General features: G+C 43.6%; 1 long non-coding RNA gene and 1 pseudogene across 2 annotated transcripts; both read right to left on the minus strand.

Annotated features, from left to right (window-relative positions):
* Positions 1-8,908: 8,908 nt before the first annotated feature.
* On the minus strand, positions 8,909-10,735 carry LOC146392756 (uncharacterized; annotated as a pseudogene). The gene is made up of 2 exons (XR_014801262.1): positions 9,909-10,735; positions 8,909-9,715 (listed from the first exon to the last, which is right to left on the minus strand). The product of XR_014801262.1 is annotated as an uncharacterized LOC146392756 (transcript).
* A 13,415-nt stretch (positions 10,736-24,150) lies between these two features.
* On the minus strand, positions 24,151-25,748 carry LOC146392757 (uncharacterized). The gene is made up of 3 exons (XR_014802710.1): positions 25,269-25,748; positions 25,037-25,100; positions 24,151-24,648 (listed from the first exon to the last, which is right to left on the minus strand). It is a non-coding gene; the product is annotated as an uncharacterized LOC146392757 (long non-coding RNA).
* Between the last annotated feature and the right edge of the window lie 524 nt (positions 25,749-26,272).

Consider the following 26,272-nt stretch of genomic DNA (forward strand, 5'->3'; position numbering starts at 1 on the left):
TTTTCATAGGAACACTTTTGTTTTTCTTTTCTTATTCCCAAAAAGCCCCCCCCCCCCATTTTAGCACATATTGCATGTATACCATTACCAATTGAAAAATACTAGGCACATCGTTCCAACTTTCTGTCTATAGATGTAATGATTAGGCTCTGGAACTGTTTTTAATAATGGTCCCTGTTAGAGTAAAAAAGGTCTTCCTGCATCTGCTCTGTTCCATTGAATCTACTTTCATGGTAGTGATGTGTCAGTCGCGAACGAAACGGCTGTTAGAGCCAGGTCTTTGAAGTGAACGATGCGAGTCGACTCCTTATTGGGAGCCGTGGTTTTTTTTTTTCTTTCTCTCACCCTCTCTCTCGCACTTTTTTTTCCGCTTCACTCCGCATGCGAGCCTTGTGCTTTGCGCTGGGAACAGGGGGGAGGGGCGGTAGTTACACTCTCAGTAGCACAGGAACAGAGCGGGAGGGAGAGACAGAGAGCCAGGGACAACAACGTCACAAGGTATAGTAATCATCCACAACTATTTTCAGTTGCAGATGATAAAGGATTCAGAAAGTTTATTCATGCAGGCCTATATGACAGAGAATGTGCATGTTATTTTAGTTTTCATATTTTAATTTATATTTAATAGTGTTGTGGTTTGCAGTGTTTTGTGTTGTTTCACTTTAAATTTGTTTAAAAGGAAAAAACTGAAAATTTAAATAGTTAAAAGTTGAACTGTGACTAGTTGATTTTTGTATTATATGATTTATTTATTACATTTTATGTGGAGTGAATAAAAAAAAGTATATTTACGGTGGCCCCTGGAGACAAAGCAGCACGTACAAACTCCAAAACACGTAAAAACTCAGAAGCACGTAAAAACTCCAAAACCACGTACAAAACACAACAGAAGTGCTCCAGAATGCTAGGCCCAGTGTTGAGCTTTTGTTACCTAGAGGCTTTTTAGTGAGCTGAGCCGAAAGCGCCGGTTCTCTAAAAAGAGCCAGAAATCCCATCACTAGAAGCACGCACAAACTCCAAAACACGTAAAAACTCAGAAGCACGTACAAAACACAACAGAAGTGCTCCAGCAGGATGCTAGGGGCAGTGTTGAGCTTTTGTTACCTAGTGGCTACACAAGCCAGGAAGTACCAATGACCAGATGTGGTGTGTGGTAGTAACAGGTAAATGACCATTTTTTTAAAAATTATTTGAATATATATGAGTGTCTGTGTATAAATACACAAACAATACACATATGCTTTCAATTGTGTAAGTGATCTAGGTAGCTCTGTTTTGTGCATCATTTTATATTGTTGTTAATAATAAATTAATTAAAGCAACAAAACAACCTGAAGAGCCGGTTGGGAGTCGAAAGAGCCGGCTCTTGTTAGTGAGCCGAGCCGATTCTCTAAAAAGAGCCGGAAATCCCATGGTAAATGGTCTGTATTTGTATAGCGCTTTTACTAGTCCCCCTTAGGGACCCCAAAGCACTTTACACACCCAGTCATCCACCCATTCACACACTGGTGGAGGCAAGCTACAGTTGTAGCCACAGCTGCCCTGGGGCAGACTGACAGAAGCGAGGCTGCCATATCGCACCATCGGCCCTTCTGGCCAACACCAGTGGGCGGTAGGTGAAGTGTCTTGCCCAAGGACACAACGACCGAGACTGTCCGAGCCAGGGCTCGCACCGGCAACCTTCCGATTACAAGGTGAACTCCCAACTCTTGAGCCACGATCGCCCATCACTATTTCATGGCAAAAAGGCTCAGGCTGAGGCTCCAAAACAGAAAGGGTGACGTCATCGTGGTTGTCTCCATCTATTATGCACTATATTGCCAAAAGTATTCACTCACCCATCCGAATCATTGAATTCAGGTGTTCCAATCACTTCCACAGGTGTCACAGGTGTATAAAATCAGCATCTAGGCATCCAGACTGCTTGTGCACACGTCTGTGAAAGAATGGCTGCTCTCAGGCGCTCAGTGAATTCCAGCGTGGTACCGTGATAGAATGCCACCTGTGCAACAAATCCAGTCCGTTGTTAGTGGGATTATAACAAAGTGGAAGTGATTGGGAATGACACCAACTCAGCCTGGGGTCTGTGAATGCTGTGACACGTAGTGTGAAGAGATCACCAACGTTTTCCACTGAATAGCTGCAGACCTCCAAACTTCAGTGTGTGGAGAGCTTTAGGGAATGGGTTTCCATGGCGACCAGCTGCATCCAAGCCTTACATTACCAAGTACAATGCAAAGCATTGATGCAGCAGTGCAAAGCACGCCGACACTGGACTCTTGAGCAGTGGAGAAGCGTTCTGGATCTAAAAGCTTTTTTGTACCCAGTGAAACAGCCTAAAGACCTTCCTGCTAAATCATTCCTCATTGACCGATTGGCCCGTTGGTTCTGTTGCATGGCAACATCACTTCATTTGCTGATTTCAGTGATATAACTCTGAGACACAGGCTGAAGCTCCATCCTGAGGAGGGTGGAGCTGCAGGCTGGTGAGTTTGGTGTGACACAGTGTTAATCTCTCCCAGTCTCCATGCCGACATAGATCTGACTTAAATATTTTCTGAACTCATTTTCTATATTAATGGAGCATGTTAGGGCTGCTGTCAGAGCCTTCTGGCTATTCTATTACCGTTAAAGCCGTCCAATTAATTCTGCAGAATGTCACGCATCACAAAGGGTGGGCGGGGCAGCAGTCCTGCAATTAGAGGCTTAAGAGTTTGGATCCTATTATTAGTGGAAGGCAGCAGGCCTTCCTTGCAATAAAAAATAGCAGCCTGTATTTCTTTCTTCATATTTAAAGATTATGATTTCCATGGCTGAGCAACGAGGGGGATTGCTTTTAATTAACTTAGTATATAATCACAGTAGATTGTTTTTATCCAGATAACACTCCTCCCTTTACAATTAAGCTGGCAGCAAGTCTTGATCCCTCTCAGTGATAAGATTTGAAAGGTGTGCGCTTCATGAATGAACAGACCGCTAATCCAGTTAAGTTCATCAGACCTGATGCTATTTACTCAGTCAACACTCCGGCAAACGCAAGAGTTTTGCTGACTCTACTAATGGGCTGCAGTCTTTTTATTAATGAGAGGCATTCAGATAATTCCGTCTTTTGTAGGAACTCCTCCCCAAACATTCAACCAACTAAACCACTATTGGTGGTAACGTTCATCGCTGAATTTCAAGACTTCTTCTTGTTGTTTTGATGTTATATCTGGTGACACATTGCACTTATCAACTGTTAAGCAACTAAAAATATAATCAAACATGATGCATTTACAAAATTAACCATTCAAGTTTAGGTTGAGTTAGTAAAGGGTTGTTTTATGTTTCATCTTTCATTTTTGTTCCTTTATTGCTGTCAGCTTCTTTGCATTTATTACACCTTCTCATTGGCTCCTTTATAAATTTATTCTCTTGGATTTAAACATTTTAAAGTTGTGTTTGTCATTAGTGTACTCCAAAGTCTGCCCTGTCTTCATTCATTGTTAGTTTTTTGTGGCTCTCACTTTATATTTAGTTTGTATTTTTGTGTTTCCTTTAGTCTTGTCTCTGGTTGTCATTTGTCTTTCAGTCTGTCCTCCTCTGTGTCAAATTAATCCTCGTTTCCTCGTTCAGTTAAGTCTTCCTGTTTTATTTTGGTAATATCTTTTTCTGTTCTTGTGTTCAATTTGCTTCCACTGTCTCATTATGTCTGTTGACTCCAGCCGTACATCCCACCTGTGAATGTGCATAATGTCTCGGTCTCCTCGTAGCCCTGTGTTCCCTGGCCCTGTGGCCTCTGTGTTTCCCTGTGAATCTATATTTCCAGCTGATTTCTGTTATTTATTTCTTTATTTTTGGATTCCCTTGCTTGGTTCTTTGTTTGTTCCTGAAATTCAGACTAATTAGCATTAAATGCTTGTTTTTATTTGTCTGCTATCTCCTCCCTCATGCACTTGGGTCCGGAACAAACGGCTCACACAGTTGACACACAACAATATAAACTAGCATGAGATAATAAATGTAGCTGCAGTAAAGCAGTGACTGCATATTATTTGAATCCAAGGCATGAATACAGCAGCTCCTCTTCACACAAGACATTGAAGAGAAATATTGCTGCTCTGCAAATGACCCTGAGCTTCCACTTTAACATGGGGAATTACAAAATGAGTAAAAACATATGAAGTGTGAACATAATCCTGCTATTCTTATCCACGTACTTACTTGCTGCACACACACCTTTGTAAATTTGCAGGCTTTTTTTTTTTGGACACAACGAGTTTGGAGCAGGAACTTTGAGCATCATGATGTCCAGCGAGGCTTTTCTGCCAGTACCATTACAGAGCATGTGCGACTTTGAGCATCACAATTTTGAGGCCTTCTGTTGCCAGCTCTGATGGTGATTTGGATGTGAGGATAAATTTATCTGGACTGAAACAGAAAATAGATTTCCAGCTTTCTTTCCTAAACTAAAAATGACCACATGTTCGGAATTGTTGATGCATTTATGCTGGAACTGATAGATGATGGAAGATGAATAGAGACATAAAATGAAATGTGCTTTAGTCTGTTTAAGACCTTATGACCTAACTGCAGAAAACATGCTACACCATGAGACCATTATGTAAGGTACAAATTATGTTAAAGCCACAGCGGTGCAGATATCATAAATGTCATCTTAAAATCTTTTTATTGACATTAAAGGATAGAAAAGCTCTAACTGTACTTTACTCAATTACATTCACATAAATTATAGTATATAAAGTCAGGCATGTCATAAATGATGATCTGGGCCTCCAAAAAGTAGTCCAAGTAGTTAGGACTAACAGTGATCAGTCATTTTTACGTTTTTTAAAAATTGTTTCAGACTTTTTTTTGGCAAATGTGGCCGATGATGGACGCGGTCTGAGACCCCTCTGGACTCCATCAGTTATGAGCTGTTCTCCCTCTCGTGTATGCTTGTGTTTCTCACCCTTGTCTCTGGTTTCAGGGTGACCCCCCCCCCCCCGCTCCGTGCTCATCTGTCTGCCTCCTGTATGATTACCTGCTCCACCCTAATGTGTTTCATTGAATCATGTCCCCTGTGTATTTAAGCTGTATGTTATGCCTGAATTCCTTTGCTGACCGTCTGCTGTAGTCTTAATATTCCATCGTTTTTCTTGTAGTGTCCCAGTGTTTTTGGACCAATTCAGTTTCCTGGTTTTGCCTCTGCTGGCTCCCTTATTGGACCATTTACCAGTACCACACCAGTGGAGCAGGAACTACACCAGTGATACTTCAGTAAAGACTTTGAACTGTACGTTGCGTCTGGATGTGCGCATTTGAGCCGTTACTGTGAGTCTCGACAGTTGTTGTACATCTTGCTGCGAAACCAAGGGACACTGCACGCTCATTGGCTAACTTCATTGACCAATGAGCGTGCACAAGTCGAGGACAATAGTTTACAAAATGAACATCATGAATGGGGGTGGGATTAACTCTGCTCTGTGCCCCTTCTTGTTTGTGACCTACGGTGAGAGTAGGGAGCGGGGGATGAGAGCATGGAGAGGTGGAGGTATGATCAGGAGAGAATAGGAATGAAAGTCAGAAGCACGATGCAGAGGGTTAGTGTAACAGAGGAGGATGCTGGGAGGAGCAGAATTACCCTTTTATGCTTGCTTACATGACATTTCAGTATTTTGCCTTTTTAAAACTGTGTGTGTCTTTGAGCTGCAGGGATGGTAACACAAATATGGACATTAAAGAGCCACATGCTGAATACTTGAAAATATCTGTTAAGACGGAAGATCATCAATCAGGAGTGATTGTTGGACCCAAAGTTCAGTTGAGACGCACTGTGTGCAGGGCAGCCTTCACCCTTTGCCTTTTTTTCTTTTTTTCCAACCTTCTTGTCGGTCTTTGTCTCAGTGTTCACTGCACCACTAATCTAATCACATTCAGTTCACTGCATTGTGATCCACTCGGCTCTGCTGGATAAAATACACCTTTTTCTCATTTTGCTGGTGAAGTCATCATGCAGTAATTCCTGCTTTGTTAATCAAATACAGTTTCATTAGAGCACTTTCGGTTTTGTTCATTTGGTTTAAATTTTTTTTTTTTTTTTTTTTTACACACCCTTGCTTAATATTTATAGAATAAATGTAGACGATCACAGTTAGAGTTTCCCAGTTTCAGCTGTTTTTCTTTTTTTATCTGAAGTGGCCTTTGGGCTGCACATAGACCTGATTTGGAAGATCTGATCCCATCAGGTGGCTTTGCGGTTGATCTGGTCCTCAGGCCACCTCTGTGGCTCTCTTCAGTCTGTCCTCGGGCTCTGCAGTGGGCGTGCTCAGTATTCAGCTCAGAATCCACAGCGGACGGCCGGGGAGAGAAATACGACTCCACTGTCACACTTGGCTGATGTCCCTGTGCTCCTCTACTCTCTCCCTCATTCCTTCCCTGCCTCTCCTTTCTCTTTGGCTCAATATCTAACTCATGTCCTTTATGAATGGGGCTGTGGGGAGTGTTTTTGTACGCGTGCAACACAGACAAGAGGTCATTTATTTCAGTGTACAGCAAAGAGGATGCAAGAGGAGAGATGAAAATGATGCAGGAGACTTAGGAAAACAAAGATAGATATACAGAAAAGGATAGTGAGAGAGAATGTGACAGAGAGAGAAATTATGCTCTAAATAGGAGTGTAACCTGTTTTCCTATAAGCTATTGTTTCCCTCAGCCTGAACATCCCACATCCAGTAAAGCAGGAAATGAAGTCTTCACACCAAGGCTCATACACCAGACCTCTAACTGCACTGATACGTCAACAACTGTAAATTTGTACTTCCACAAACCGCAGGCTTTCATAAACTCCTTCACTGCTTCACCATCTTTAATTCACTTTTTCAAATGGCTTAATATATTATTTACTCTGTATTCTCCATCATCCTCTTCTTCTTCTCCATTCTCTGCTGCCGTAACGACCCAAATTCTCCCTCGGGGATCAACACAGTTCACTTTATCTGTATTTTGTAGAGTTCTGAGTAATGCTGATAAGAGCTGAATGCAGACCGGGGCTGCTCCTGTCCACAGTTATAGAGCAGGCAATGGAAGAAGCCGTATGCAGGTTAGATTTAGCAAAAAGAAAATGGCCTGCGATACATATTGATGCAATTATATAAATATGAATAAATATGGAAATGTATCTCTCTGAATTGAAATGCAGTTTTGTATTTTGTAAACATCAGCAGTTGTTTCTCTTTAACAGGCTTGACAGTGGAGTAATTGAAAATGCAGCTAAACCAATAAAATGAAGATGTGTGTGTGTGTGTGTGTGTGTGTGTGTAGGAGTCTTTTAATTAACTGAATTCAGTAAATTTACTGGCACTTTGTGTTTGTGTTGTTGCAGAAAACACATTTAGTACCAAAACTAACAGAAAAAAACCCGATCATGTCTGTTAACGTGACGACGGTAAACGGGTTGTTCTATCTTATGTGGTTAAACATACAATTTGTAGGTTATGCCAAAGTTTGCCAAAATTAAAGTTTGGTATGTAACAAATTTTAACATTAGATAACAGAATTCCTTTTTAAATGATGATTTCATTTATTAAGGGAAAAAAGCTATCCAAACCTACCTGCCCTGTATGAAAAAGTAGCAGCGAGTGTCTTTTGCATCCCTGTGAAGGAATTTTGTTCCAGTTTTCTTTGCAGACTTAATTCAGCTGTATCAGTGTTAAACAGCCTGCTTAAGGTCATGACAAAGAATCTCAGTTCACACTTTGACTCCGACAAAACCTTCAGGATTTTCTGGTAGAGGCAGAATTTGTGGCTCTATCAGCTATGGCAATTCGTCCTGAAGCAGCAAACCAACGTGACAGCAGACAATCACACTGTTGCTGTGATGCTCTCTTTCTGAAATACTGTTAGTTTGATGCCAGATGTAACGGGACTCAAACCTTCTAAAAAGTTCCGCTTCTGTCTCGTCAGTTCACAAAATATTTTCTCAGGTATCATGAAGATGTTTTTGGCAGATGTGAGATGAGTACAGCGGTTTTCTCCTCGGAGCTCTACCATGGAGGCCATTTTTGCCCAGCCTCTTTTTTATTGTTGAATCATGACCTTTGACCTTGGCTGAGCCAAGTCAGGTCTGCAGATGTTGTTCTGGGTTCTTTTAGCAATTTTCCACTACTACCTACTCAGCGTGGCTTGACTCGACTCAGTTTCTAGGGTTTTCCATTAGGTGGTAGTGGCTGGTGCTGTCACGTCTGCAGTGGCAGATGGTGTGGAGTGAAGAGAATGTGGACTGAAACGTAAAAAAAAAGAACAAAAAAAAAACTGGGACTTGGGACCCACAAGGAGATATAAGCAGATGACCCAACAAGAAACAGGACTAAATACACAGAAGGGTAAGGAGGGAATGAGCACCAGGAGGGAAACACAGCTGGGACTAATCACACACACGATACAAGAAGCAAAACAGACAACACTACAGACGACGAACTATAGAAATAAAACAGGAAACATGATACAGAGAGAGAAGCGGGCTTGACGCTGGAACAACAGACATGAAAGCATAACTGACTCGATGTGACACGTGGAACACAGGGGAGGCCCAGTAACACAACCTAACTAAATCAAAGAATATTACAGTTTTTGCCCGTTGCTTGAACACATTTTGCAAAACTTCGCTCATTGTGCCAAAACTCTAAACACAAGTAAACATGACACAACACTAGGAAATTATACCATTCACATCTGTGCCGAATTGAAACTCCACTCTCAAAACCTAAACTCTGCTGTCAAAACCTAACATTCCTTTGTCAAAATGTAACTGACAAAATGACACATACTTGCATCATATGCAAAAACTTACAGATCAGGGGGAACACACTAGTCTACTTTATATAAAACACTGCAGTCTTTGATTTCCATTGTTTATTCAGAAGGCATATTTTCAGGAGACACATTTTCAAACAACCAAAAAGCAAATAGGCCTACTCAATATTGTACATTGCAGCACTGTACATTGCAGTACCATGAATTGAGATAAAGCAAAAAAAACAAAAAAACAACAACCATAATACAGTAATAGAAAAAACACTATACTGTAAACACAAAAAATCATGACAATTGTGCATACGTGGGCTCATGGATCCCGCTGTCTGTTGGGGTCTGGCCACAGGACCTCACCGACATCGCAAGCAATGTCTTCTCCCGCCAGGCACCGGGGAAAATATCCTCTTGCATGCCGAAACCATCCATGGATTGCTGTCACCAGAAGAGGCATGCGGGCATGTGGTTGGCGGTCATATACACGCCATCTCCAAGCCAAAAAAAATTCCTCTATAGGGTTTAAAAATGGTGAGTAAGGGGGCAAGTATACCACTTCAAGTTGGTTGTGGTAGGAGAACCAGGCCTGGACCAGAGCAGCCTGATGGAAACTGACATTGTCCCATATCACCACAAATCTGGGCTGATCTGGTCTGTTCTGTACAACTATATTATGGAGAGCATCTAGAAATGTGAGTATATGTTGGCTATTGTATGGACCTAGTTTTGCATGATGATGCAGAAGCCCTCGAAGGCTTATGGCGGCACACAATGTGATATTTCCCCCACGCTGCCCTGGGACGTGCTCAATTGCCCTTTGGCCAATTACATTACGACCCAGTCGTCTTGTTTTGCACAGGTCGAATCCAGCTTCATCAATGACAATGAATTCATGAGGCTGTGCAGCTCCATCCATGGCCAAGATTCTCTGTAAAAAAAAAAAAAAAAAGAGAGAACATATTACTGTACTACAGTGCTACACATACAGGACCCTCACCCCATCACACAGGTACCTGTGTAGCTCTCAGAATGGATCCATGTGGTACTGATATGGTACATATTCAGCTGCTACTGGATTTCACCAATACTGTATTGTACATGTAAAGGACAGTTACACTTACCCGTACATATTCAGCTCGAAGTCACTGTTCCTCTCAAATGGGACTCTGTAGAGCTGCTTCATGGTGATGCTGTGTTTTCCCAAGATGCGTCTGATGGTGGTGATGCTCACATGGTATATGTTGTTGAACACTTGCCTGTCTGCAAGTATTTGCTTTCATAGCTGGTGGAGACGGATGGCATTGTCTGCCCTCACTAGGTCCACAACAGTAAGTTCCTGCTGTTGTGTGAACAGGCGTTGGCGTCCTCCCCCAGGTCTTCGAGTCATTCTAGACAAATACAACCACATATTGTCATCGCTTTGCTTATTTTTCTTACAGTACTTTACTGTATATACTGTATCATCCACTGTACAACACTGTACTTCAATATAAGTAATCATGGTATGTTTCACAGAAACTACCACTTTGGCTGCAAAAGGAGCATTAGCACCCTGCAATACCCTGTACACTTGATATGGTAATGTGATATACTGTAGAACAGTGCTATAAAAACCATCTGAGTAGAGTAGAAGGTAGAGAGGTGAAGACAGACCTGTTTTCTAGTCGGAATGTTCTTATAACAGAGGCCACTGTGAAGCAGCTTAGATGTGGGTGGACTCTCTGCCCAGCTTCCCTCATAGTCAGGCCATGGTTGATGACATGGTCCACCAAAGTTGCTCTTATATCATCAGAAATATGGGTCCGTGCATGGCCTCTTTGACCTCCACCTCCTCCTCTTGCTCTCCCTCCATCCATGCTTGCAAAGTTCTTGAATTGGCTAAACTGAGGGCTTTTTGTAGTTTGCTAATTGGTGTTCACTTTTGCAAGTAAGTGCCTTCAGGTGTGTATTTGAGTGGTTGCAATTACCCGATGTGTTTTGTATTTTGGATACATGTGTTTTCCAAATGGCACCCTCAAATTTCATTTTGTGAACGAAGTGTCTTATGTATGAAATAGAGTGTAGTATGCAGGACCATGTGTGTTGCATAAAGGAGTAAGTGTGTTGCATAATTGCAACTAGGGTGCAAAGCAGCGCTTTTGTTTAAGGTATGGGTACATGTCATGATCCTGGGCCATGTTGGCCCAGCAGTCTTAGTATTCATGTATTTTTGTATTTTGTTCCTTATTTAGGCCATGCTTCCTGGGTTTCCCTGTTACGTTGTTCCTTATGTGTTTTCCCCTTGTGACTCTTACCCCCTGTGTGCCCCTCTGTGTATTTGTGAGCCCTCGTCTCTCCTTGTGTTTTATTCCATGTTTTCCCCAGCCCGTTATGTCTGTGTTCTCCCTGTGCTCTCTCTCCTCCTGTCTGAACCTCTGTGTACTTCCTGTTTTACTTTGCCCGTCTCCCGTCAGTGTTGCGTTCACTCCTGCCGTGTCTTGTTATGATTATCAGTGTCACCTGTGTTCCCCGTGTGCTCCCACTTCCCTCGTTAACCCTCTGTGTATTTATGTCTGCGTCTCCCTCAGTTCTGTGTCGCGTTCTCCCTCATGGCTGTGTTTCCCTGTGTGCCAGTTTATCCATGCCCCAGTTTAGTTTTGTTATATTTTTGTGCCATTCTGCAATAAAGCAGCTTTTTGAGTTTTATTCCTGCGTGGTGAGTTTTGCGTTTGGGTCCTCTCCTGCCTCCACACAGCCAGATCATGACAGAAGAACGCGACCACGACATGGACCCAGCAACTCACAACCCCTCCGCTGAGCTCCGTGAGGATTTAATCTACACAGTGGAGTATCACTGTCAGGAGTGGGTAGCGCTGCCAGGGGAAGAGTATCGGGAGACCGTAGCCATCCGTTTACAGAGGATGGTGTCCGGACTCCCATGGATATTCGGCGCGCTACACCCCCACATCCAGGACTTCCTCGTCTCCACCGTAGGCATCCGCCCGGAGCAGCCGCTCCAGTATGAAGAGTCAGAGGATGTTCAGCCCGGTCCGCTGGAGGATTCGCGGCCTGGCTTGTCTCCTCCCCCTTCTCGGCGAAAACGGCGTTCACACCGCCGTCGCGCCAGTACAGCTGAGCAGGCTTCACCCATGGGTGAGAGTGACTGTGCGTCACACTCTCAGCCCAAGTTTTCTGATCCCGGACTTCATGACTTATGCACTACTGTGAGTAGCTCTGTTTTGCCCGCCATTGTGTTACCTGAATCGGATAACTCCGCCACTTTGTGTTTGGACTCTAGAGATACTATACAGCGAGGCACCTCCGTGTCAGATTATTCACCAGTTGCTCTCGCTAGTAATCTTTGTGTTTTTGAGCCCTCAGATTCTTGTAATGCTCGCGGTGATCTCCCTAAGTTAGCCGATATGAATGTTTCACCTGTAGAGTTAGCTGAACCTAAGACTGTTATTCCACACCAGACTCACCTACATACTGCTACCAGCATTGTAGCCCCGCAGAACTGTTTTACTCAGCCTTTAGATTCTGAGGTTTCCCAGTCTGAGCTCAGCCACACACCATCAGTATCATCAGCTCTAGATGTAACAGTGCATGCTGAGAAACACATACCCCCTGAAACCGTGTGTTCTATAGCTAATGCTCCTCCTAGTGACTGTTTCATGTTCCAGCCTATTTTGTCTTTAGACATTCCTGATATTTCACAGCCAACTCCTCAACCAGCCATTGCTCTCTCAGCTCCCCAAAAAGTTACTGAGAATGAGACCTGTGTTGCTGAGCAAGCCAATTTAACGTCTACTCCTAGCGTTCTGCCTGAGCCAGGTGACACAGAGACTATTTTCCATTCCTCTGCTATGAACGGTTTAATCCTCAAACCAGCTCTTGTATCTGTGACTCCTAGTGTTGCTCCATCAGTTTCTCAGGCTGTGGTTTTTTCTGTGCCACAACTTGAAAGTGTTAACTCGGACGCTACCTGTGTAACCTCACCTTCTCTAGTGCCTGCTAAGCATGAGACTGTGTATTCAATGCCTGCTAAGGTTAAGAGCCGCAAGGTTTCATCTGCTATACATAGACTGGCAAAAAATTTCAGTTTGAGCACTGCAGAGCTGATTGCACAGGTTAACTTTTCTGTTCCCCAGTCATGTCGGTTTAACTCTGTGCGCCATGCTTTTCGGCCAAGTTTCATGGACTCTGTGTGTATTACGTCTCGGGCTACATCCTGTACGACTGTGTGTAGTGTTGTTTCACATCCAATTCATCCAGACGCTGCTTGTGTGAGTTCTCCAGTACCTGTGACTGCTCCTAAACTCACTCTTTCTATGACTGCTAATTATGACATGGACAACTTAAGTACAGCAGAGTTGCTAGAACCAGCCCACCATAAGTCGCGGTTTGCTGAAACTGTGTTTGGCACCATTAACCTTTTTTACCCAGTGACTGCTATCGCTCCTGTGCTTCGCTCTCCACCTCCAGTTCCTGTACCCAGGGCAGCATGGGCCCAGCTTTCCCTTGTACCCGTATCAGTTCCTCGGGTGAGGGTGGCTGGGGTCCAGCTGGTCCCTGCTTCTGTCCCCAGCCTGGCAGAGGCTCCATTCATCCCGGCACCCGTACCTACTCCTCGGATGGGGTTGATGGACACCCAGCCATTGCCTGCACCTGTTCCGGTTCCCCGGGTGAGGTCAGCCGTGACCCTGCCGACTCCTGCACCTCTCTCAGTTCCTCGGGTGGGAGCGGCAGAGGTACAGCTAGCTCCTGCACCTACACCGGCCCCCAGGGTAAAGGCAGCCAGAGCCCAGCTCGTCCCTGCACCCGTATCTGTTCCTCGGGTGGGGACGGCTGGTGTTCGGCCAGGCCCAGCACCCGTTCCTGTTCCCCAGAGGAGAGCAGCCAAGAGTCAGTCACCTGCTCAATCACAAGTTCAACTACCTGCTGTTCCACCATCACTACAACCACAACTACAACTTGCACTTCTGTCCATAGCACAGTCATTAGCTCAGTTATTAGCCCAGTTCCCTGTTTTGTCACCAGCTCCGTCTCTAGTTCAGTTGTTAGCTCAGTCACCAGCCCAGTTCATAGCTCAGCAACCCATTCAGACACTGCCAACCTCAGCTGGAAGCCTTTGTGAGCTTTCTCCGCCAGCTGAGGACTGCGTGATGCTGACAAACTTTGGACAGACTGTTTGCCCTGCACAGCCCCAGCCGTTGCATCCCAAGCCGACTGCGTGCCCTGTGCAGCTACAGTTAGCGTCCCCTCAGGCAGAAGTCTCTGCACCTGCGTGCTCTGCTTCTGTTCTCGCTGGGGGTTCAGGGGAACCTCTCCAGCCGCTCCTCGTCTCCGCTGGGGGTTCAGGGGAACCTCTCCAGCCGCTCCTCGTCTCCGCTGGGGGTTCAGGGGAACCTCTCCAGCCGCTCCTCGTCTCCGCTGGCGGCTCTGGTCAGCCCGGCCAGCACCTCCTCGTCTCCGCTAGAGGGTCCGAGGGGCCCGTTCAGCCGTTGCCTGGTCCAGCATCGGCATCAGCTCCGCCTTCGCCCGGTCCGGCCTCTGCATCAGCTGCACCCACGCCCGGTCCGGCCTATGCTTCGCCTTCAACGTCGCCTGGTCCAGCGTCGGCCTCGGCTTCAGCTTCGCCTTCAACGTCGCCTGGTCCAGCGTCGGCCTCGGCTTCAGCTTCGCCTGGTCCGGCCCCCGCATCGTCTTCGCCTGGTCCGGCCCCCGCATCCGTTCCAGCTCCGTCGCCTGTGGCTGCCACGCCACCGTCTGCTCCTGCCTCGTCTGGTCCTGTGTCCACCAAGCCTCGACCAGTACGCCCGACGCTTGGGAGCCGCCGCCGTCTTCCACGCGGCCGGCCTCCGGACCCACTCTGTAGCCGCCGCCGTCTTCCACGCGGCCGGCCTCCGGATCTGTTCTGCCGCCGTTGCCGCTTTTCACGTGGCCGGCCCCCGGAACAGCTGGACTGTGAACTTTTGTGCTGTCGCCCCCAGGTTAACCTTCCGACCTCTTTGAACATTGCTTCCGTGTTTTGACCTGTTTTTGTGTATTTGTGGAATCCGTTTTGGTCTCATGCTCCTTGTCTTTTGTTTGGTTTCGTTCCCTCCGTCCTGGTCCCCCGCCTCCCGCCCTGGGTGGGTTGTTTTCTGTTTGTCTTGTGTTTTGGTTCTCCTGCCTCCACACAGCCAGATCATGACAGTACATGTGTTTGAGGTATGGTAACAAAAGCTTCAAGTTGTGTTACTTTAGTCTAAGCATGGGTTTATAGTGTTCAAGCAACGGGCAAAAACTGTAATAATGAAAAACATGAACACTGGGTCACCAGACCAAGAACCATGGCAGGTACTAGGTGCTTCCTACTCAGCCAGGGTTCCAGGCGACTTGAGTTACTCAATGAGTCACAAGAGCGATGCTACTTTACAAAAATCAAAACTGCCATTTTTTAAAATGCGGCAACGAGGCTGCACAAACCCAACACCGTGGTCATACGCGGAGCTCAGATGTACCATCTCCACAACATCCCGCGCTGTTGTGTTGTTTGTGTCGCATACAGTTGATGTGTTCACTTTTTCCCCCCTTGATAAATGAAATCATCATTTTAAAAGCTATTTGGCATTTACTCACAAAACACACAAATCTAGGAAATGTTTAGTTTTTTTTACATTTACATGAATTAACTGTTAAGCCCAGCAGTACAGATTTAGCTGTGCAAAAATATTACTGCCTTTCTTTCTTTTTGTCCTATATTTGAATGAATCAATTCGATGCAAGCGAAGTCACAGGTTCTGCAGTTTTACAATATGAAGGAACTTCTGACAGTAACCTGGATCACAGGTGTACCTCATAACGGACCAATTCTCTGTAGCATGATCGACAACATAAGTTGCAGCCATCGGTGTTGTAGTCTGTGGACAAAGTGCATAAGTTACAAACTTTTCTTGTATTAAGATCTAAAATCAGTGGTTTAAAGTGCCTTGAGACATTTGATTTGAGCGCATGCCGAGGATCAGTACTGACTCAGTCATGAGGGTTATTCCTGACTACTCAGAATCGGTGTGTAATTGCAGGTACCCACAGGACATTTTTCAAATAACTTGGGTTTTCATTTTGCCGTTAGCGTGCTTTCTCATTTGTTAGACATTTTCTGTATTCATTAAAATGAATTAATTTGACACTGGCCCAAAGCAGCTTGCATTTAATCACTGCAGGGATAATAGATGATGTCCAAATGTACTGTATATAAATGACGATATAAAGAAATGGCATCCAGTCATCAAGAAATGAGATATCACGGTGACATGTGGCACCGTCCCCATCTCCAGCTGCCATTAAGACTGAGGAGAGTTTATCGGCTGTGCAACATGCAGATAAAATGAAGACGTCTTCTTTAATAAAACAGGCGGTAATGTTCATTGTTGAGCAGAATGTCTCCAAATTACAAGAGGAGGAATGAATGAAAAGCAAAAATCTCAGCAGCTGGCAAAGCGAGTGCTGAGTCACTAGTATTGATCAACTACCCCATCAGCTACTGCAGCTGTAATATATTGTGTGGTCATTTTGTACAACAGGGAGGGAAAAATATCACCTAATGCCTCTTTAAATATTCACAGAAGTGTTTGAAACATCGATTTAGAACGGTGTTGAGCCGCTATGAATGATCCCAGTCAGATTATTCAAGCAGGATGTACAAGCGGAGCTGGAACAGAGGTCTATGTTTCTTTTTCCTTGTCTCGTTTCTACCTGTATTTTTTAGCAAAGACATTGATGAACAGGAAGCTGCTGCCTGCCAACAAGTCATTGCAGACAGTGCCTAAATCCAATTTTATTTATTTATTTTGACTTCCTTACAGAGGCAGATTTAAGCCGAAGTCTCGGTCACAAACAAGAGCTTCTGCCCATTTTCCAGCCCGGGCGCTGCCTGCCTCCGACTCTCATGGGCCGATGATAGATTGCTCTCTCTGCCTTTGTGCTGGGAAATTGCTTTGTTTTGTTAACAGTCTGCCTCTGTTCCAGGCCAGACAGCAGAGATAGCGTGCCTCCTTTCTTCACTTATCTACCGAATATATTTAAGACCGTCTTGAAATGAATTACAGCTGAGCATGCAGAGGTGGGAGGACACCGAAACGTCCCTGCGTGTTCAAAGCGGGGAGGTCGAGACTAAAGTGAATTTGTACTTGACCAAATAAATTACATTATAAATGAAGGTCAGATTACATGTGTGTGTACTTACACACTGTGTTCTTGACAAGGATTCACAGTATGAATGCAAGATTGAATAAGAGTGTAGGTCCTCGCAGGAGGACATGCTGAGAGTATGGACAGAAAGAAAACAAAGTATGTACACCACTCCAGTAAAAATTAAAGGAACACTTTTTAATCAGGGTTCAGCATCACGTCAGTGAAGTTGTCAGTGAGTTGGTCAGTTAAGTAGCAGAGGGGAGTGTTAGTCAGTTTCAGCTGCTTTGGTGTTCATGAAATTAATCTCAGGTTCACGAGAGGGGCAACAATGAGACAAGCCCAAAACAGGAAGTGTTTTACAGGTGGAGGACACTGACATTTCACATGTCACTGCTAGTAGCATGAGGATATACCTGGACCCCACAGAGGCTGCACAGGTAGTCCAACTCCTCCAGGATTGCAGGTCAATGTGCACTATTGTCAGAAGGTTTGCTGTCTCGCAGCAGTCTCAAGAGCATGGAGGAGAATCCATGAGACAGGCAGTTACTCTAGTAGAGCTGGACAGTGCTGTAAAAGACCCTTAACCCCCTCACTACATGCATGATGTGAACATCAACCAACATCTAACTGCTGTCAGATATCGAGACCTGAGACAATTTCTGGAAAGAAGCAGAACTCAAGAACACCTTCTGGAGGTGAGAGACACAAACATTCTGTGGGATGAGAAACGTGGAGAAAATGGGTGTTCCAGGGTGGAGAGATGGACGTCCCTGCATGGTCCAGCACAGAGAAGCTTGCAACTGCAGTATCAGAAGTATCATAGAAGTACATTTGTAGTGTTTGAGGGATAAAAGCTGTTTTTATATCTCTATAGCCACTCCCTTAACCTTTTCACTTACAACACATAGTAGTGTGAGAATCTGATTACACAGCAACTTAGATCGATTTCTCCCTCTCTCTCTCTCTCTCTCTCTCTCTGTCTCTCTCACACACACACACACACACAGACACAAACAGAAATGAGGAAAGCGATTTCAAGTAAAAATCTTTATCCTTGATGCGCTGGCAGAGCTGCTCCTCACTCAAAGGAGTAAGAATAAGCATTTTTGGAACTGAATAATTCAACCCATTTGACAGATGGAGTGAACAGTCTGATGCAGAATAATGGCAAAAGGACATGCTCTGTTGGTATTTTACGGCCGGCATGTCTGCTATTAGGATGCTAACAGGGATGTTTTTATCAAGGCTGCATGCATTATGAGAGGCTAAGACGTTAAAGATTCATAACTCTGGAGGATCCTACACACCTTTTGGTCCATCCTAGTTTTTAGTTTTTTGTGTCTTATTTCTCTGCTTACACACTATAATGAAACCAACCAAAGTTGTCTCCAGCCTGCTGCATTTGGTGAATATTGCTGATTGCTTTCTTTTGACTCTCGAGATGAGTCAAGAGTCAAGATGAATTTCATGACACAGGTGTTAAAGTGTTCAAGAGCAGGCAGAGGAAGAATGGGGCTTGGTGGGAGGTCATCTAAACACCTTCTTCTGCTTCTTTAGATCTCACTTACTGCACTCAAAGATAAGTCAGACATAATTCTGTTAACCGAGGAGCTCCGCAGTAGTTTGATGCTATAAATTTGTAAAAAAAAAAAAAAAAAAAAAAAAAAGTTCATTCACCTGTCTGTCACTCTTAAACTGAGGGAAGATCCAAATCACCAAATAACAATTCTGTTCCAGTTTGTAGGGATCCTGCATCCTGATGAGCTGAGAAACAGCAAATCCGAATCTGTAAGGGCATCACTGAGCATGTGGTAGGGCACGGTGGCCTGGATGTACTATTTCAGGGAGCATACCTTGTAAAATGCAAACTTTTCTACAAATCCGATACACACTGATACCAGGAAACATCTACAGCTGAGCAGAGATGCTGTGAGTGTGCTGCCCTCGATATCTGATAAGCATCTCTAACTCGAATCCATCAGTGATACGTGACTGAATCAGTGTTCCTGTGTGTGCTGCAGAGGCTCGAGGCTGATGGCTTCTGTCCCAAAGTTAACTGACAACAGAGACACGGCGGTGTGTGTGTGTGTGTGTTTAACATAAAAAGATTCCTCGTTCTCGGTGTTTCATGAGACTGAAACTGCTGCTGCGAGGCTCAACTGTCAGTGCAGATCTCCGGTGAAGACTGTGATTGCAGGTGCACACACATACACGCACACACACACACACACACACACACACATCGTGGGACAGAGTATATGCTCCGTGTGGCTTCAGTTCCCAGAGGCTAGGATAACACAAATACACACAAACACACACACACATGCACACACAAACCTGCATCTCTGGATGCAATGAAGCCTCAGCTGATGTTAATTCTTGTGTTTCTTTTGCTGGTTTTGGAGTTGCCTGTCTAATCTATGACCCAAATATAAGTCAGGTAGCCTGTTTTGTGTGCTTTCTAACTTAACTGTGTCTTTTTGTGCACTTTTGTGTTATTTTTACCATGTTTCTGTGGTCTCTGTATGTCACTCTTTGAGCTTGTTCTGTAATCTGAGCCAGTTCTAATTTCCCCAAATGACAAACTGTCCGTGGTAGTTGGTGCTGTGACGCACAACTCACACTAGGCTGCTCACCTGGCATCATATTTTAATGCTTCTGAAGACATTTAAGTGTTTGATGCTGTGAGATGAGAAAGGCTCTGTAATATTTGTGTTTATTTGTTTTAGTATCTGTTCAGTCATCTTTTTGTATTCATATCCTTTTGATAGGTAAGAAAAAGAGAAATCTGGCTTCATGTTGTGATTTTGGAATGGTAAATGGTAAATGATTCTTATATAGCGCTTTTCTACTCTCCCGGAGTATTCAAAGCGCTCTATACAACAAGCCACATTCACCCAGTCACACCCATTCTCACAAGCACTACCTCTATACTGAGTGCTTTCTAACTACACTCACACACATTCATACTCCGATGGATGCATCAGAAAGCAACTTGGGGTTAGTATCTTGCCCAAGGATACTTGGCATGCAGACTGGAGGATCCAACCTTCCGATCAGAAGGTGACCTGCTCTACCTCCTGAGCTACAGCCACCCACAAAAAGCCAACCACTTGCTTTTGTGTTTATTGTCATAAAATATTAAAACACAGTTAATATTTCTAAAAATGCTCCTCTGCTGCTGAAGTGCTCTATAAGAGCACTAACCCTGGATATTGATATGTCAAAGACACAAAGGTAACCGAAATAAACCTGTTAAAGTAAAGCAAAAATAGTAGCAGATGGATAAATGTTAAGAAATGCGGATGACTCAGAGCGACACCAAAATCTAATGGAAGACTATTTAACTCCCAGTTAGCTCATCTGAAGCTTTGTTCATTTACATACAGATGTGTGGAGTCTAGATGAAGTATAGATTCTCTGATGGTTGTGAGCAGTTTCTGGAAGTTTCTGTCAGTCGTGAAATTAGTTGTAAAGACTGCCAACAATTGCAAACTATTTGCTAAACAATAGTAAACATTCTCCTTTTCTGGTGTAAGCTGCCCAAGTTTTACTCAGTGGTTTGTTAGCGAGTGTTTACAGACAAGCTGGCATCTTCCATGCAAACTACATGCTTAGATTAGATTAGATTAGATGAAACTTTATTAATCCCTCGGGTGGGTTCCTCCGGGAAATTCAGAAACTGTAACATGCAACTTCCGAAAGAAGTTGCATGTTACAGATACATTAAGGGGAATGAGAGTAAGGATATAAGCATTAATACACCATATATACACATATATAGATACAGAATATACAATATGGATAAATAGGATTGCTCATTTGAGTGAGTATATTGCACAGTGATTATTGCACAGTCAAATATAAGAAAAAAAGACAAAACAAAAAACAAATATTGCAAATATTGCACAGTGTAGAAAAGCACCTACAACTCAGTTGTTCCCGCCCTCCCTTGTCCCCCTGTTTCTCCTCCCTCTCCCCTCCAGTGAGGAGTTAAACAGTCTGATGGCGTGTGGGACAAAGGAGTTTTTAAGTCTGTTGGTTTTTGACTTGGGGAGAAGCAGCCTGTCGCTGAATAGGCTCCTCTGATTGTTTACGACCGTGTGCAGAGGATGCCCGGCATTGTTCATAATGTCCATCAGTTTCTTTAAGGTCCTCTTCTCTGCCACTGTCACCAGAGTGTCCAGCTTCATGCCGACCACAGAGCCAGCCTTCCTGATTAGTTTCTCCAGCCTGGATGAGTCCCTCTTTGCTGTGCTGCTCCCCCAGCACACCACGCCACAGAAAAGGACTCCTGCGACCACTGACTGGTAAAACATCCTCAGGAGCTTCCTGCAGATGTTGAAAGACCTCAGCCTCCTGAGGAAGTACAGTCGGCTTTGGCCTTTTTTATACAGGTTCTGCGTGTTGCATGACCAATCCAGTTTGTTGTCCACCCACAGCCCGAGGTACTTGTATGTGTTGACCACCTCCACCTCCTCTCCCTCTATCTGAACTGGCAGTGGACCTGGTCTGGACCTCCCGAAATCCACAACCAGTTCCTTGGTCTTTGAAGTGTTGAGTTGCAGGTGGTTTGTGTGACTCCATGTGACAAAGTTCCTCACCAGGCTCCTGTACTCCTCTTCCTGGTCATCCCAGATACACCCCATGATGGCCGTGTCGTCTGCAAACTTCTGAATGTGGCATAATTCAGAGTTATAGCAGAAGTCAGAGGTGTACAGGGTGAAGAGAAGTGGGGACAGCACAGTTCCCTGTGGTGCTCCTGTGCTGCTGACCACAGTGTCCGACGTGATGTCCTTCAGCCTGACGTACTGTGGCCTGTCGGTGAGGTAGTCGGAGATCCAAGCGACCAGGCAGGGGTCCACCTGCATCCTGTTTAGTTTCTCCTGGAGCAGACAGGGCCGGATTGTATTAAAGGCACTGGAAAAGTCAAGAAACAGGATCCTGACCGTGCCTTTTCCCTTGTCCAGGTGTGAGTGGGCTCTGTGTAGGAGGTACAGGATGGCATCCTCCACACCGACATCTGCCTTGTAGGCGAACTGTAGTGGGTCCTGGGCATGTTGTACCTGTGGTCGGAGGAGGTTAAGGAAGAGCCGCTCTAGAGTCTTCATAAGATGTGACGTCAGTGCCACCGGTCGGAAGTCATTCAGCTCATTGGGCCGGTTCTTTTTGGGGACCGGGACGATGCAGGATGTCTTCCATAGGGCGGGCACTCTCCCCAGTCGCAGGCTGAGGTTGAAGACTCGTTGTAGCGGCTCCCCAAGTTCAGCAGCACACGCCTTTAGCATCCTAGGACACACCTTGTCTGGGCCTGCTGCCTTTCTGGGGCGAAGCTTCCTCAGTTGTCTCCTGACCTGGTCCACTGTGACACTGGGAGATGATTGGAAGGGGGGGAGAGAGGCTGTCGTACTGTTTAGAGAGGGGTTGGAGAAGGAGGAGGGGGGGGATGTCATAGTGTCAGGGAGGGGGGGAAGCGAGGGAGGTAGGAGAGTAGGGAGAGGGCTCTGTAGTAAAGGTGAGGGTGAGGGTGGGGGGGTTGTGGGCTGGTCAAACCTGTTGAAGAAGTTGTTGAGTTTGTTTGCCTTCTCCACAGTCCCAAAGCTCAGGAAAATGGTTGGAGCCTCTGAACTGGTAGAGAGCTGACAGACAGAGATGAACAAAAGGAACCCGCTTTCTGTTCTTGTGTGTGTGCAAAGTCAGAACAATGAACACTATGGATCTGTATGTGCATGCTTCACAGAAGTTCAGCTGAACGGAGCCTCAGTATTTTTTGTCTTAGTGGACAGGTCTACAATGCATCACACTGATATTTGCAGCAGCACAGAGAGAATCGAATAATTCAATGGAAAGACATCAGGGACACATTCACAACAAGTTTTATAAAACCCAGGAAACATAAAATACAACAGAAAGCAGTTATAAATAACAACAAAGTCAATTAATAATAAATCCCTTAAAAATTAATTAGTCTCACAGCAGAAAGCCTGGTAATAATTTCACCAAAGCGCACTGTGATGCTTTGGAAGATTATAAATCCATTAGCAGCATTGGAAATGATCTTCAAACAGCAGTGAAACACACTGAAGTCAAGATGTTATCATTCATTTTACAATTCCATCTTAATCCACTTAACATCTTTAAATTATCTGTATATTATTACAGCCTCATTAATGAATGGAGTTGTCAACACTGACAGAGAGATTAAAATCTGCCCGGAGACAGCAGCAGGATGCAGCAAAGAAAAATCATCACACAACGAGACAGAGTACCTTCAAAGTAAGAGAGCAAAACAGAACATGACGCACACAGACCGGAGACTACCAAAGTAAAACAGGAAGTAACGGGAACACACACACAGACACGACTGGGGAAAACAGGCAACTAGACAAACATGACGACAATGCAGGAAATGCTGGGGAGGAAACACAAAGGGGCAAGACCCAGACAAATAAGACACAGATAAGACCAAACATGAGCAGGACCAAATACTAAAACAACTATAACTAGAAGTACTAATTAAAACTTCTCAGCAAACGAAACTAGGGAAACGTAGAGATCATAAAGAAATAAACCAGAATCCAAGAACCCTTACAGTAATGCTTTTTTACTCAAACAAAACGATTAAAAGGCGAAGGTGTGGTTAGAGCTAGACTAGATGACAGCTCGAGTTTCCTGGCTCTGCACTGTAAAATCTAATTAGTTCACAGAACCCAAAAAAACTATGCAAACTTGTTGCCTCAAAAAGTTCTACTTAAGATAATTAAGCTAGGGCAATTTACTAATTTTGAGTACACTGTACAACCTTGTTAGTTCCCAGAACTTAAAAAAACTATGCAAACTCGTTGCCTCAAAAAAACTAAGTAAAGGTTTCTTAAGATGACTGTTAGGACAACTTATTCATTGCAAGTCTGCAGTATTAAGAATAGGCTGTACAATACTAATTGTGACTGTACAATAGTACAGTACAATAGTACAGTCACAATACTAATTGTGACTGTACAATAGTACAGTACAATAGTACAGTACAATAGTACAGTACAATAGTACAGTCACAATTAGTCACAATTTCTGACTGTACAATACTAATTGTTTACCTACGGACAAATATTTCAAGTTCAACTAAATGAAAACACAATTTGTGGTAACCTATATATGATTAAAAATTATTAACAACACTTTTTGTAATGATGTTAAAATGAGCCCAACTTTTATTTTCAAATGCAAAAAAGTACAACAGCCAACATACTGGACACTGTTCTGCTGAACAACAAACAATTATATTGCCATCACTGTTATATTCTTACAGTGAAACAAAGTCTCAGATTTAATTATTCTGAAAATAAGTTTAGGCCTACCACAAGTTTGTTTTGTACTTACATTACTTATATAATCAAAATAAAATATATTTATTGTTCTGTCACAAATGCAGTCTCTGATTTAAACAACACATTTGTTTTTCATTCCAACACAGGAGCTGGAATGTTGTAATGTTTTAAGGATGGCTTGTTTCCAGTCCAGGCATTACTGCCTGAATGACTATCATGGATCGAGGTGATCCAAATGTAAGTGCAAAAGAAAGTCTTTAACTTCCCTTAAGTACAGTGGCAGTGGATGTGGGTTGGAGATGCAATGAGCTTGAACCTGCAGGCGACCATCTTCACTGACCACACCATCTGTGACGGAGGACTCATCTCTCCTGGTGTCCTGCAAGCAAACAATCATATTTTTTGGAACATGAACTTAATTGCTTTCTTAAAACATTTTTTTTTCTGCATTTGGTATAGAACGGACTACAATTTAGACAATCTCAGGCTCCCTCCCCACCGGAGAGGTGACATTCAATGTCACCTCTCCAGTGAGAGTCTGGATAGCCCTGACCACTGCCCAACATACAGTAATGTCATGAAAGCATCATTTTTAAAAAAAGGGCTATGCAAACATGGCCAATAACTTTCATTCTAATGATCTGCAAAATGATTTAGGCACAAAACAAATTTTGCTGTTAGAAAACTTGCAGACTTCACTATATACAGTGTAGGGGATGTGATCTTTGAATAAATGCAGACCAAACTGTTGTTGTTTGTTTACTTACACAGCATGTCTTGTAGAATTAACTGGAGTCACCAACAACAGCATAGTGCAGTCATATCTCAAGTCTAATGACAGAAGACAGGAAACGATCAGTAAAGAAACAACTTCCCCAAACCAAAGCACAAATAAAACAATAAGTAAAACAGGCTGATTTAAAGTATGATTAAAGTTCAGCTTGATTAATACAAATGTCACTGACAATTGCTAATATATTGGAAAACCAAAATACTCACCACTGAGTTGAAGTCTTTCTGTCCAGCAGCAGGGGTGCTGGTCCTGAGCCTCAAAGACAGTAAGAAGCAAGCAGAGGGAGAAAAAACAGATTTTTTTAGAAGCTGATTTGATCCTTAAAGGCTGTGCAATCATTATAACTTACAACACAGAAGGTCAATGTAGACCCCATACAACCAAATTAGACTAACATATAGTATTAAAAACACCATCTACTACTGTGTCTGAATGTGTGGTATTGGCACTGTCAGTTTAGGCCTTAAGAGATATGTGTTTCAAAAAAGACCACCTAATTTAAATATAATCATTACATGCTTGTTAAAAGTTAACTTCCAATATATAAAGTTTCTAATAAGCAAAATGACCAGATCTAACATATGGCAGAGTTTATATGTAACATAATGTTTCTTATGATTCAACTGTGGAATTTAACTTAATTCTTTAGAAGGACAAGCTATATTACTTTATTCTCAAGTATAAAGCCAACCTAGACTTTAACCATTTAACAGGCCACTAATCTGGATTATATCTTTCACAACAAAACTTGTTTTTAACACATTTTTTAACAAAACAAATACTATTGTTATTATTATTATTCAAAATGTAATTAAACAGAAAAGTGGTTAAATATAAAAGCAGTTTGCTTATGTTGTTAAAGAAAGGCTAGATTTGACATTAATAGATGCCACAGATGTTCAAAAGCTGCCACAAAGCATTAAAAAAATAGACGTCTCCGAAAACGTCAGAGCATTTATGAAAATATGTGATGTCTTGATAAATTGAGCAGATATTTGAACTTTACACAGCTATATTCTTGCCTGAAAATATCTTAAAAGTTTATTTTGTGACCCAGAAAAAGTAATATTGAAAAGTTTGTTAGCTGCGCTCCTCTGCCATTTCCGCGTTTGAGTTTTGGACGAAATGCATTCTGGGATATTTAGCTGTAACAAGTCTGTAGGTTTGCTATAACAACCATCAGTCCGCTGTAACTGTATGCCAGGCGTTC

This window comes from Perissodus microlepis, chromosome 2, assembly GCF_051167445.1.
Source record: "Perissodus microlepis isolate ML-2025 ecotype Zambia chromosome 2, ASM5116744v1, whole genome shotgun sequence".
Taxonomy (NCBI): domain Eukaryota; kingdom Metazoa; phylum Chordata; class Actinopteri; order Cichliformes; family Cichlidae; genus Perissodus; species Perissodus microlepis.